The following is a 15,196-nucleotide window of genomic DNA, read 5'->3' as shown; positions in this document are numbered from 1 at the left end:
CCTTGTGAGCGTAATCGTAAGCCTGCCTGCTGTGAGACCGACTGATTGAACAAAGACAAAAGTCGGCCATAGTGATCTGGGAGTCTCTTGTGGAAGGACTCTTGGACAACGAATCAAAGGTACATCGGGGATAACAGGCTGATGAGATCAATGGGAAATTTCCTAACTAAAATTATTTGAATTGATTCTTTAAGGATGAGATCAATGGGAAATTCAAAGTCACATTATTAACGTGATTCATGAGAACTTCTCAAGTTGGATCCACCAATCTAATTCTCAAGTAAGTCTCTCTTTGCTTAACACTGCTAATTTTTTTTTTTTTTTTTTTAATGTTTACAAATTTTGGATTGTTATTAGTTATTGAAATTAGAGAATGTTGTTGTGATAACTTAAGGCTTAAAGCACAATACTTTGTGCAAACTTTTTTTATTATATTTTTTTATATTAGTTACATAGCCATCAACCATTTGTCATTCAATTAATTTTAGACTTATACTACCATATGAGACATCTTAGAGCATTAGATGTTTCTACCAACTAGTATGTAACTCCATGCAAATGTATGGATGTATTTAAAATTAAACAAAATTTTTATTATAAAAATATAAATAATTAGTCAAATTAAATTTTTTTTTTTAAAGCATGTAACATGTGCATTCATGCATACATATAGATACATTTAAAATTAAACACAATTTTTATCATAAAATATAGATAATTAGTCAAATTATTTTTATAAAGTAAACGTAATTAGTCACATATTAAAATTCTTACCTAAAATATTTAATACTACTTATAATCAATTTTTTTTTCTAATTTTTAATAAGATAGAACATGTGATGATTTTTGTTATGTGGTGATTTTTATTTTATTTATTTTTTGAGAAACATGTGGTGATTTTTATCGAGTATATATGATTTTTTTAAATTTTGTAGTTGATTAATATTATATTCTTAATATTATGCACTCATTAACTCACTTGACACAATGATTAAAAAAATTAAGTAAACACATGGCACAAGTTTAAGTGGATAATTAATTAATTATAGTGTAGTTTCCACATAAATTTAGATACATGACACAAAATTGAATTATAATTTCAAATTTTCTAATCAATTTGCTCTAAGATATACCTATTTATATATATATATATATATATATATATATATATATATATATATATATATAGATGACTTATAAATTTGAACTTTTTTTAGTTATATGATTATGTCTTTTATGATTTATTATATTAGACTCTTTGTTTTCTACAATAAATTAACTCATTTGGCACAAAAATTTAAAAATTTAAATTAGATAGGACACATGGTGCAAAATTAAACTCTAATTGAAATTTAATTTTTACACTAAATTAACTCACTTGACACAAAAATCTAAAGTTTAGATTAGATGAGACATGTGACGCAAAATTAAACTTTAATTAAATTTCAATTTGAAATTTAATTAAACTTTCTCTTTACTTTACCTATTATTATATATATAAATTAATTTACTTGACACAAATATTAAAAAATTGAAGTAGACACATGGCACAAGCTTAAGTGGATAATTATGGTGTAGTTCCAACATAAATTTAGACACATGACGCAAAATTGGATTATAATTTCAAATTCTAATTCAATTTTCTCTAAGATTTGCCTTTAATATATATATATAGATATATAGATGACTATAAATTTGAATTTTTATTAGTTATATGATTATGTCTTTTATGGTTTATTATACTAGACTCCTCGTTTTCTACACTAAATTAACTAATTTGGCACAAAAATTTAAAAATTTAGATTAGATAGGACACGTGGCGCAAAATTAAACTCTAATTGAAATTCAATTTTTACACTAAATTAACTCACTTGGCACAAAAATCTCAAGTTTAAATTAGATAAGATACATGGTGCAAAATTAGACTTTAATTTAATTCTAATTTGAAATTTAATTGGACTTTCTCTCTGCTTTACCTATTATTATATATATAGATTTAAAGTTAGGACATCAAGCCCTATAAGTTAGGGTGTTAGATGGATTTTTTTTTTCTGCATAGGTTAAAAGTGTTACATGTTAAAACTATAATTAGATTACTTTTTTCCCAAAAACCATAGAGTTATTATTATTATTATTATTATTATTATTATTATTATTATTATTATTTATTTTATTTTATTTTTTTGTTTCGTTTCGTTTATATGGGTATAGTCGAATGGACATGCTAACTGAGAGTGAGAGATACAACATTTGAATTAAATCAACACTAGAAAAATGATTTAGATATGAAAGTAACATTCACAAAAATATTGGATGTACTAAATATCAAGTCAAAGAGTGGTCTTATTATATATGTAGATTTGGTGTTACTTGATAAGAATGTAAGTTTTAATGCAATTGACGTTTATGTTTGTGGATAGGGTCCCTTGCTCCCGTAGGCTCGGGCTCAGTAGGTAAAGTTTCATTATGGTTATATCCAAGTGGAAAACGCCAACTCAGGTCACTCCTCTCTACCCATTTTTTCATTCATCAAAACAATGTTTGTGGATAAGGTTTTGTCTCTTGTCTTATTTTATTTTCTTATTTTTTTTTTCTAAAATTAATATTAAATTATGAAAAATAACTTTATTCATGCAAGTATTAGAAAAAAAAAAGTATTGATAATTTATAGATATTAGTCAAGAATGGTAAATAAATAAAATCCTCAAGTTTCTAAGAGCATCTCCGGATAGGCTTTTTAAAGCCAATTATATAGAGTAAACACACACAAAAAAACCCTCCAACAGCCTCTCCATCTCCAAATCCTTTTCCTCTATTAAAAAAATACTTGGAGTAAAATATTATTTCTTTCTCTCTCTTCCTTTTCTCTTTTTTCTATTTCTTTGCTCTTTCCCGCCTCTCTTCCCTTTCTCTTTTCTCTGTTTCATTGCTCTCTCTCGCTTCTCATCAGAGAACAAATGGAAGCAGCCCTCCTCTCACAAAAGCAACATAGCTCTCTCTCACAAAACCGCTAAACCATGGTTTGCTCAACCACTTGTGAGGAAGAATAGAGATTGAGAACATCAACTCAACCACGAAAATCAATACGTACACAAAATTTTATTTTACGGGTTTTTCTTAGTGTTTGAATTTATTGGTTTATTCTATGAGTTGAAGATTTGGTGGTTTTGAATGATTAGCTATTTTCCTCATTGCTATCTGGGTTGGGGTTTAGGGTTAAGGTTTCTGGGTTCATTACCTCTCTATCAAATTGTTTAAAACAATGATTGAATAAATTGTTTTGTTGTTCAATCCCTTGATCATTAATAGAAAAATGAATTTTTCTTTAACTATGATTCTAACTAGATTATTTTGAATCTATGTCATAAATAAATGTTGATCTAGAGTGATTAGAGTTGTTCTTTTCCAGAAAACTCTAATGGAGAAGAAAATTTTTCCATTGGGAATATGGTTGTGTATGGGAAGATGGTAGAGGAAAAGCTAGATGAGGAGGAGTGGGAAATGATGGAAGAGGAAATTTTGGAAGACAAAGTGGTGGAATTGGAAATGAAAAACAGATTTATGTACGTATGTGTTGAAGCTATCGAGGAATTTGCATATTACTTGATGCACTCCATGAAGTTGAGCGATCTCTTATCATGCTCATGCATTTGCAGTGCTAATCTGACTAATGAATTTACCAACACTACTACTAGGTGCTCCAATTGCCTTTCCAAAGGAGAATTAGAATATAAGACAGAATTGAAGCAAGTGGAGATTATGACTGGTGACAGTATCCCAATTTTCATTGGTTCGGTTGCAGGGCATTCGACTCCAAAATTATTCTTGCTGGTGGTTGTAAACACATGGCAGGTATAGATGGGCTAGTTCCTAGATGAAGCCTTTATGTTTATGAGACAGATTCAAATATCGATTCTGAACCATGATTTAAAGACCAAGGAGACTCCAATGGGTTTTTCAAGTATTTTCAACAAGCAAAGGTGGACCCAATTTTGGTCAAGCAAATGGAAAGCTCTATGCACTCGCTGGAGCTCCCCTAAATGAGCAGGAAGGACTATCTTTTGAGGTGTTCAACCTCGAGACCATGGCATGGTGGTCCTTAGACTCCCCTCACTACAACGGAAACATTGACCCTTTTCTCTTTTGGAGCAATAAGCTCACCCCATTTTTCTCTCATGCATTTTCAAGCAGTAACAATAGGATTTTCATTTCAAACTTTGACATTGCTCTGCTTTGCTTTGACTTCAATACCCATGAATGGAAGAGGTCTAATTTGTTAGTTGAATTGCCAAATGAAGATGAAGAAGTTCCTAACTTGAACAGTTCTGTACCTCTTCCCTTCTTTGGCAAAGTTGAAGTTCTTGAGGTGTCTCTTTTTGAGACCGTACTTCGAGGACTGAATATAGAAGGTACTTTAATTGCCAAATGGGTTAATTCTTTTACTTGCACCTACTGTCTTAGTAAGAGTTGTCGTTCCATGTGTCTCCTGAATTTCGTGGTAGCCGTCCTAATCTGGTCCATTTAGGGAACTAGCTGAATTCCCACATTATTAGTTTTCTCCAATATTTCAATAATTTTTATAAAGAATATTGTAGTTTAATTGGTTGGCATTCAATTTCCAATAGAGACATTTATAATTCAGATCCCTCCACTATTGATGTTTAAAATAAATTTCAATAAATTTCCTTGTAAAAATTATAAGCTTTAGTTATTTTATAGACAAAATTGAAAGACACTAAGAGTAGTGTAGTGATTTGATCACACTATATATATGTGTTCACTAATTGAAAATTACCTGATATAATGGTTAATATAGATAAGCATGATTCATGCTTACTAAAAAAATGCACATATACTTGTAACATTCTTATAAAGAATATTGTATTTTAATTTGTTGGCATTCAATTTTCAATAGAGACATTTATAATTCAGATCCCTCAACTATTGATGGGTAAAATAATTTCAATAAATTTCCTTGTAAAAATTATAAGCTTTAGTTATTTTATGGACAAAATAGAAAGACACTATGAGTAGTGTAGTGATTTTATCACACTATATATATGTGTTCACTAATTGAAAATTACATGATATAATGGTTAATATAGATAAGCATGATTCATGCCTACTAAAAAAATGCATATATACTTTTTTTTTTGTAACATTCTTGATTGTGTGTTACTAATTTTCCCCCTTTTTGTTGGGCATCACATCAATTGTTGCATAATACAATGTTTCACTTGTTTCTCACATAAAAAAAATATATATATATATTTCTCAGATGATTCTAAGAAAAAATGATACTCCCTCCGTCCCAGTTTGTTTGTCCTCGATTTTATTTTAGGATGTCCCAAAATATTATGCAGTTTCCAAAAATAAAAATCATTAATGTACTAAAGTTCCTATTATACACCTACTTTATTTTCAAAATTATTTGAAAAGAAACCTAACAAATATTTAAAAAATCAATCTAATTGGGACACCTTTTTGGTTGCCTTCTTAAGAATAACTCTTTTTTTAAAAAAAAAAAAAAAACTGATAAATTTATTTAAAGAAATGATATTCCCTTAAAAAGTTTGACTTTTCAAATATGACAAACAAATTGAAAGGAAGTATTAAAATTTCATTATGCTATAATAAAATAAATATATTTATTCTATTACACGCACTTATGTGTGTGTGTGTGTGTGTGAGAGAGAGAGAGAGAGAGAGAGAGAGAGGAGTTAGGAAGTTTAAAGGATTAGCAACTTGTTTTTCTTTTGAGGGTCAAAAGGATTAGCAACTAAATATAAGTAAGAAATGTCATATTCTAAATTTATTATTATTATTTCAACTAATAATTATCTCTTTTATAAAGTTTATAAAAAATAATCATATAAATTCATTTAAAATATATAATTAATACACAGTTATAGATAATTAATATATGCATTTAGATATTTATGGAAGATGGTTTTGGATAATGTTGTACATATATTATAAAAAAAAAAAAGTAAACTAAATTAGAGTAAATAAACATATACATTTTGAGATATTAAAAATTAATTTAGTAGTTTCACTAGATATTTGTAGCCTTCTCAAGGTAAGATTAAATTTTTTTTTTTTAACCATGAAACCAAAGATAAATGCAAAAAAGTAACGAGACCATGAAAATCAATTGATTTGTATTGTGTTCACATATTTCATATCATAAAATCACTACAAGAAAAAATACATAATACAACAAGTATTATTGCAACAAAAAAATAATAATAGAGGTAATATATATACTATTGCATCTCTAGGCTGTTTTTTGTTGTAATAGTAACTTAAGTTTATTACATCAATATGAGATTGTAGCAATAGTTATTATATTACATCGAAATGTGTTGTTGTAATATGTAACTCTTATTATGCATTAAGATATGTTGTTGCAATTTCTCAAAAAAAGAAGGAGAAGAAGATATGTTGTTGCAATTTGTAATCTTTTATTTCACATCGAACTATATTGTTAGTATAGTTCCTAGATATGATTTTTGAATTGCAAAACAGTTTAATGAAAAAATTATTATTTAAGAAAATGATTTATTTATTTTTAAATTTTTTTGATAAAAAAATCAACCTATTGCAATGAGATTTTTTCAACCTATTGCCTCAGAGTTTATTACAACGGATTGCATCGACTTTTTTGTCATTGCAATAATATCTATTGCGACGAGATTTTCAAAATAAATCATTGCAATACATGGAACTTATTGCAACGAAAATCTAGTGTTGCATAAACCTATTGCCTCAAAGTTTATTACAACGGATTGTATTGACTTTTTTGTCATTGCAATAACACCTATTGCGACGATATTTTCAAAATAAATCATTGCAATATGTTGAACTTATTGCAACGAAAATTTAGTGTTGAAAAAACCTATTGCCTCGGAGTTTATTTACAACAGCTTGCATCGACCTTTTTATCATTGTAATAACACCTATTACAATGATTATTATAATGACATTAGTTGTTATTGCAATGACTTATTTTGTTGTATTTAATATTTTTTTCTTGTGGGGAATGAAAGTATGTCCAACTCTCTCACTGTCTTCTACTCATCGATAGTGTAACATTAAGACATGATGTGGGCAAGTGTATATGCATGTATCTTATAGATGATTTAAAATTAAATTATGGTAAAATATGACTTTACATTACGCACCAAATATTTTCTCTCCTTGTACACCTAAAGTAAAAACCATCTAGCTGAATTGCCCAAACCTAAATCATATTTAAGCCCTTAATTAAAAAAATAATAATAATCGTAGGGGTTTCAGTGTCTTGATGGTAGTGGGCAGCTAGTATAACAGAGGTAGTGACCTCTTAGATTCCTCTTTCTCTCCCTTTCAAATATTTTGTCAGTCTCAAGTCTTTTATTTTGGTAATATATAGTGAAACAATGCGTTTTATTTAACAAACCATAACATTTTTGTGTCTTTCTATCTCTTTTCAAGGCCTTATCTGGCTAGTTATTACTATTAGTCATTAATTATTATTATTATTATTATTATTATTATTATTATTTTAAATACTAAAACAATGGGAACGCTAAAAGACATGAAAAATAGAAAAATATGTGGTGTAAGTTTAATTAACTAATTGATTCTCAAAAAAAAAGTTTAATCAATTAATGAGACATTAATGAGATAATAGTAAAATAAGTTGATGTGGACTTTTGGATAACACTGAAGAAATCTTAATGAAAGAGGTAAAAAAAAAAAAAAAAAAAAAAAAAAAAAAAAAGCTAAATGGAAAATTAGAGCTTCACTTGGCAGGACTTCATGCACTCTCGTATGAGTTCTCTGCTTTATATATATATATATATATATTGAATATTGATTGGAAATTCTGTCTTGTTATGGTTCCTTTCATCCTATGCAATTTTGATAAGGATATTGCTGAGACTCAGGATGACAGTATGATTACTACCAAGGGGAAGATGCTTATTTTTGTAGCCACCTTTCAGCTTTCATGGAAAGAACAAAAGAAGTCTATTGTCAAACACATCGTAAACGATCCTAATTCACGGTCGTTTTGTGATGCATTAGAGGTGTCGTTGGGGTTCAAGTTGGAGTTGGATATTAAAACTGAATTAAAATGCTGTGAAGTCAAAGAATTTGCATTTAGTTTCAAACTTCCTTCAACTCGGATATTTGAGTGTGATAGGTCAGCACCCAACGTTGAGACTAAGGGGGACGCCATCAGTTGTTTTGTGTTGTAGTAACTGTAAGTATCATAGAATCCTGCCGCCCTAGGTTCCATTGCATAATTTGATTTGATTTTGCATAAGAGGAATTCTTCCTAATGTTAAATAGTACAATGAAGTTACAATGTTTCTGCTATGTTTAAAAAATGCCATTGTTTCTATTAAATGTGGACGGTTTCCAATCAAGATACTAAAAGCTGTTGTGTTTAGCCCATCAAACTTTGCTTAATAAAATATTTCAACTACCCTTGCACTTTAATTCTATGTTCCTCTTCATCTTAATTACTTTATAATCCATAGCTTATCTCCATTTGTGCTGCAGAGAACATACAAAGGCTAGTTTCGCATAAAAGTTGAAGAGCAGCAATATTGCCACCTACCATAGTTGCTATCAGCTAGAATACTTTTTGGACTCAAACTTGAAGTTTCATCATGGTGAAATACTTTCAGAGGAAGATATTTTCTTGAACCTTTAAAGCTTTTAGCCTGAATAACTAGGCATCTGAGCTACTTAGCACGTACTTCTGATCCATGTGGGAAGTTAAGCTTTAGCTGTAAACTTTACTATGATTAGTTGATTACCACTGCCAGTTATAATTGAATATTTCACAGGGATGATGAACACTCTTGGTTGTCATGTGCTTGCAATCTTGGAAATACAATGGCCTAGATTCCTCGACTAAACTTGGATGATTAATGCACGAATGTAATTCTTCTTGGATATCTTCAATCTTTGATTTTCGTTCTTTGTCTTTGGTTTTTTGAAATGTGACAAAAACATGTGAGATTTTGCAAAGCAGAGGCGGTGTGCCATGCCAAATTTTTTGGGTTTGAAATGTGAGAAACAATGCTCTATTTACTTATCAAAAAGAAATAGGCAAGAGTTCTCTTCCATAATATTCTGCTTTCATATATGCTACTTTTTTTTTTCCTTTCTTAAATTGTAGTGATTCAATGCATAGCCAGATTTTATATTCAGAAATCAAGATAATATACATGATAATTTCTCATCTTTTTTTTTTTTTTACTGGAATGGTGAACAATAATTTCAATAACTTCAATACTACAAAAAAGTATTTAGTTTTAATTTTATTTATTTATTTATTTATTAATTTTTGTGGTGTGTGCCAAATTGCATGTATAATTTCTCAATGTTTGTAATACGCTGGGGGCATATTAGTTCTTGCTTTAAGGAATTGAGGTTGGTGTCAACTGTCAAATGAGCATGAAGAGATGTCTCATTGGTAGAAGCTCTACATACATCTACGCCAACTACAATTGTATTATTTGCTCAGTATTTTTAGTATTTGTCTACTATTAAATCTTGAATACAACTATTTGGATGCAACTTCTTGTTGATGCTGATTATAGCTTTATAATTCCCTTCATAGATGTAAATGATCATATGTCCTTTTACTCGATTCTCAAAAAAAAAAAAAAAAAAATCCTTTTACTCTTTTGTAGCATTTCATGTATAACTTTCTTAGTCTTTTCTTTTTCTTCTATTACATTTGTTTTATGCTTCAAAAAAATTTATACATTTTTCAATGTGTTAGAAATACTGAATTCAATAGTATTGTATTTCTCACTGAAACAATATACATGAGTGCCTTTATATAGGAGGCATATGAGTGCAGTTCAAGTAAGAGTGTACAATGTGTTCTATACAAGTAAGTAATCTAGTTGGAGCCAAGCCCACAATATTATACACACGTTAACACAATGTATAAGCAAATTCTTCCTTTAGTTAATTTGTTTTTTCAAATTTGAATAAGTGCATGCCCTGTTATTTCAAATTTGTAAGAAGTTTCCTTTTAATCCTGCACATTTATAAATAAATTGAAAAAAATAGTTCAGAGTTCTATTATTAGGTAACATGAATCAAAGCTGTCTTAGTTTACACAAAGCATATAACTCAGACAATAAATCAACTACTAGAGCTTCTAGCTTCCTTCAAAGAATGAACAGACTATTAACACATGGCAGTGTGGCTTGATAGGTCCATGCCTTTAAGGAGTTTTGTTCTAATGCAGCACATGTATAAAGTAAAACATGGGTAGATTGGCTTTGATTTTCTTTCAAGTTCAAGAAGCATTATGTGTCACTCAAAAAGTTGCTAAACAATCAACTCATAGGAAGACAATGACTACAGTCTATATGGGTGTGGGTGAATGTGGGCGTAAAAATAAATATACATCAAGAGATAATTTCATATCAGCATAGCCCAATAATTTCACTTTAGAGAGTTATGATGGCATCAACAGCCTTGATCTACTTTTCACAAACCTGTATTAGAATCATCAAAATTTATTTTTCTTTGTCCTCTTATTGCTATGCCCTTTTGCCAGAGCAATTTGGTGGGTTTTCTGAGCTTAGATTTATGAACAGTAGCTAATGTGAGAGATGCAACAGTTTCAAGTCTCAACCAACACTTAATTTTTAAATAATTACGCCAGATCTACTCACCTTGGTCCTCTTCATTCTAGAAAAGCAAAGCAAATATGAAAAGTTCATTATCACTGACAAGTATGCAGTCAGCAAGATATACAGGAATAGAGATTACATACACTTCGACCAGTGGACAGGATATAATAACAAGCATTTGCAAATCTTCATCTTCATTTGTATTCCATACTTGCAATGATGATTGTAAATAAAGTAGTAGTAGTAACAATGATAACATGTCACAGGATGATCTTCAAAAAATGTCAACAACACTATGAATCTATGACCTATCCTGGTATCCACAACAACACTCATCAAATTGCAGTTTAATAGCTGCACCGAGGCATCCCACAAGCACTAAAGCACAATAGATAGCATCTATTTAATACAGGGATTCAGAACATCCTCCAAATTGTTCTTTGAACCCCACATTAACTAACATCCTCTAAATTATATCATTAGATAGCATCTTCTAATGCCAGTAGAAAACATAAAACATAGAATTGTTTACCTGGTGAGCATCGTTAACATGGATAATGTGCTATTAGAATATATTTTAAACTCTTGATGCTTTCTAGGGCACTTCTCATGTAAACCTGATGCAAGATACAGAGTGCCACTTCCCTTTAGGACAATAAGAACATCTTCGCAAGAATGCCTGTGAGACGTGATCCTAGTGCAAATGTTTGAAGCCATACCTCAACCTGCGAGAATCCAAAACTTGCATTAGATAATGCAGGAAAACAGATGTGTGACATATTTACCTTGCCTTTTACAGAGATTATTGCCAAGGCTAATTCAAGCCAAAGCAAGGGATACACATAATCTAGAAAAATTTTGGGGGGGGGGGGGTTCAAAACTACAAACAAGACGGGGCTTATTATTATATAAAATTCAATATTATTACTTTAAGATGATCAGGATGCAAAGCACATTATGTCAGTCCACCAATAAAATTTTCTCTGGAATTTTGTTGAGAAAAATACAATGGAAAATATGAAAGAAAACAAACAAAAACAAAGAGATGGATTCAATGATGGGTGGAAGAAACAGAGAGATATATACCTCAAAGAAAAATTTTAACACTCTTAGAGCATCTCCAGCAGATTCTCCAAATTTTTGTACTGTTTGGAGAATGAACAATGACATTTAGCTATTAGCTATTCACTTTTTCAAATACACTTTCCAACAGATTATTTATCACATTCTCTATCTCATTTAAATATTATTTCTTCATTCATTCTTTATTCTTTTTTTAACAACTACACATCTTCCAACATTTTTTTTATTCAATATTTGATTATTATAATAGAAAAAAAACATTTGAAGAATGAATAGTAGCCCATTAGATTTGATAAGCTACTGTTCATTAGCAAAAAAAAAAAAAAAAATTCATGTATAGAGAATCCATTGGAGACCATTTTTATGGTCTCATTCTCCATTGCCTAGAAATACTACAAATTTCATTATACAAGTCTTACAATTTGATGGGTTAATGGCAAGAAGCAATTTAAATGCCCATTTATTATCTTATTACAGTGCCATCTGATTGTTGCTAGTGTAAGTAGTTTTTGTAGTAAAATTTGTGATTTCCAAAGAAATTTCCTTTTAAGTGAATGGATAATGCTAGCAGAAAAACTTGTAGTAATCTTATTATTGCTCAAATGATTTTTTTTTTTTTTGAGAATCTTCTCAAATGAATTAATCATATGAAAAGGTACACACAGCCCTTAGTTCCCACCATTATCTTTAAGTACAAGCAAATGAAGGCTGGTGTGGACTCTTTTTATAAAGGATGAGGCAACCTGTGGTGAAGATAGAGCCAAAACTCACAATAAATTCAAATGAAATGGCGTAAATGCCCCACTTAGACCTAAAAAAAAAAAAAAAAACTTAGTTTTGATAATAAAATATATGAAGTAAACAATGTTCTATTAAATTGTGAACTCACATTACAAATATCACATGGCATATTGCAAAAGAGAGTACAAAAACAGAATTCACTAATTAAATGCAATGCTTATTATGCAATTTTTAAATAACTTGCAATTGTACAAAATAATTTGAATATATTCAACAGCTTAAGTCCTACTGCCTATTCAATCTAACACGTCTCTATGCCGTTTGGAATTGTTGAGCTGCAAATCACTTTATGTCTCCATGTTGTATAAATCTTTTGTCCAAACAATGCATAGATTTTTGGATATTATAATTGTTTCTTTCAATTCTCCTACTGGGCTTAACACTGATGCATCTTGATACTAAGATGTTCTTTCCAATCAGTGAAGAGATATAACAAGATCAGTCTGATTAATGAACTCGATCAACTCATTCTAATGAATGAGAATAGATTTTTTGGATAGACTTTAATAGACTAGGAATGAATGGTCAATCCTTGAGATGCATCCCTCATAAATCCTGAAGTGGCAAACTTTGCCAATCTGTTCACCTATGCACAAGTCAGAACCAAGGAAAAATGAGAAATATTAACAATAATAGTCAAAAGATGGTAAAATTTCATTTCTAAATAATCAAACAAAGTGAATAGCTGTACACACAATATTTCAAGAATAATGAGTGCCAACAAAAATTTTGAACCATGTTATGAACTTTAGCTTGTAAACAATTAAACCTCCAGTTGGATAAGAACATTTAATTGTGAATCTTGAGATTTATTGTCATTCTTTAATCTTTGGTCAGAAGATGAATTAGATTTATTCAGCCAACTCAAATTCATTATCGACAAGAAAGACTACAATTCAAAAATATAATCTTTTAAGTCTTGAAGACATCAATGGGATTGAGCCATTTGTGACCACTTTCCTTAGAGATCAAAGACAGAATCAAAGCCATGGAAAAGATGTTAGCAATTGCTATGACTTGTAGGTCATACATATTAATAGAACTTTGACATTTTTGATCTCCCACATTCTCACAGAAATAGGGTATTTAAACGGAGCACAAGGAAACTTATGCCTTTATTTTCAGCACACATATATTTCTATAATCATAAAGAAAACATTCTTCTAATTATCTTGGTGATTAATTTGAAAAATTATTTTAAGTTGTAATTTATGCTCCCTTTTGATCTAAACAAATATCCTGCGTAATATATATTAGTTGGTGAAGCCAGATGACATTTTACAATGTTCCATCTTACCCCAAGAAAAGATTGAATTGCTCTTCTAAAGGGCATCAACAGTTACTAGGAGTGAGCTATTGAGTGGATATGATTTTATCACCACAGCACAAAATGTCATAACAGAACAAGATATCCAAACTTCAACACACAAAATTATCTTTTCAAGTGACGTTGAACATTATTTCAATTATTTGGGGAGTTTTTCAAATCTGATAGGGATAACGATAATTTTTATTTTTGCATTGAACATAAAATATGTAATCACTTTAACAATAAAATCACTAAGATTTTAAAATTAATCAATACAAATAATTGAAAAATCGATAGCAAAGCTTTTGTCTTGTTTTTAAAATACATCACAGCAAGCATGGAATACGTGATGCTGTTGGGAGACAATCCTTGTCCCTTCATATCAGATAGAACTTCCACAACCCTTTTGCAATCGGTCCCCATCACCTACAATGAATTTTCACCATATGATTTCTAGAAAATCCTCACCATACTCGAAATTGAATATCACAAACCCATTGGTTAGAATTGAAAACCCAAATCAAAAAAAACCAAAGCAATAATAACACAAACCCAATAACAAAAATTAATACCCAGATCATAATCAACAAAGAAAAACTCTACCAAATCTCAAAATAACACAGACCCAGCAACTGGAATTAAAAACCTATAATGAAATTTAGCCAATACATACCAACAAATTTTCTTAGTGCCAGCCAACCAATCTACAAAAATAGAGCGTGTTTGTTGATTTAGAGAGCTGAATTCGTCTATTTCATCCAATCTGAGCGAGAGAGAAGGAAAGAAATAGAGAACAAGAAGAATAGAGAGGGAGAGAGAGAACAATAGGAGTGTACGAGAAAGATAGAAACAGGGGAAAGAAAAAGAAAGAACGGAGCATTAAATGGCAGTTTCACTGTTAAGTAAGTGGACACGTGTTTAAATTTTAAAAGGAGTACCTAAAATACTGTACTTAAGATACTATATCTAAGTTTTGCCCATAAGTTATATATGAGTGATGTGGTTTAATATATAAGAATGATATTATGAATCACTACATAATAAGTTGAATCAGGAAAGTTTGTTTAACATAAATGTTATTTCTCCCTCCCATCTTTTGGTAGTAATTTCTCGAGCATCAATTTTTAGGAGCGAGCCTCTCATAGGTTTGTAAGTTTTGGAGGCACCTCTTACTGACAATATGTAAGAAGCACATTTTTATCAAATTGGCATAAGAGATACATTTTACTCTTAAGAAAAAATATAAATTTTTTTTTTATCTGTTGAGGTTTCAGATTGTTGAGTTTCCGTGTGCTTATAAATGGAGTGAATTATATTTTTACCGGTGCCACCTTCTTGTTGCAGATTATGT

At 30.0% G+C, this 15,196-nt stretch overlaps 1 long non-coding RNA gene across 1 annotated transcript; it reads right to left on the bottom strand.

Annotated features, from left to right (window-relative positions):
* Positions 1-13,968: 13,968 nt before the first annotated feature.
* On the bottom strand, positions 13,969-14,682 carry LOC142617341 (uncharacterized). The gene is made up of 2 exons (XR_012840963.1): positions 14,519-14,682; positions 13,969-14,271 (listed from the first exon to the last, which is right to left on the bottom strand). It is a non-coding gene; the product is annotated as an uncharacterized LOC142617341 (long non-coding RNA).
* Between the last annotated feature and the right edge of the window lie 514 nt (positions 14,683-15,196).

The sequence above is a fragment of the Castanea sativa genome, chromosome 11 (assembly GCF_040712315.1).
Source record: "Castanea sativa cultivar Marrone di Chiusa Pesio chromosome 11, ASM4071231v1".
Lineage (NCBI taxonomy): Eukaryota > Viridiplantae > Streptophyta > Magnoliopsida > Fagales > Fagaceae > Castanea > Castanea sativa.
This window is presented reverse-complemented; position numbering and strand designations above follow the sequence as displayed.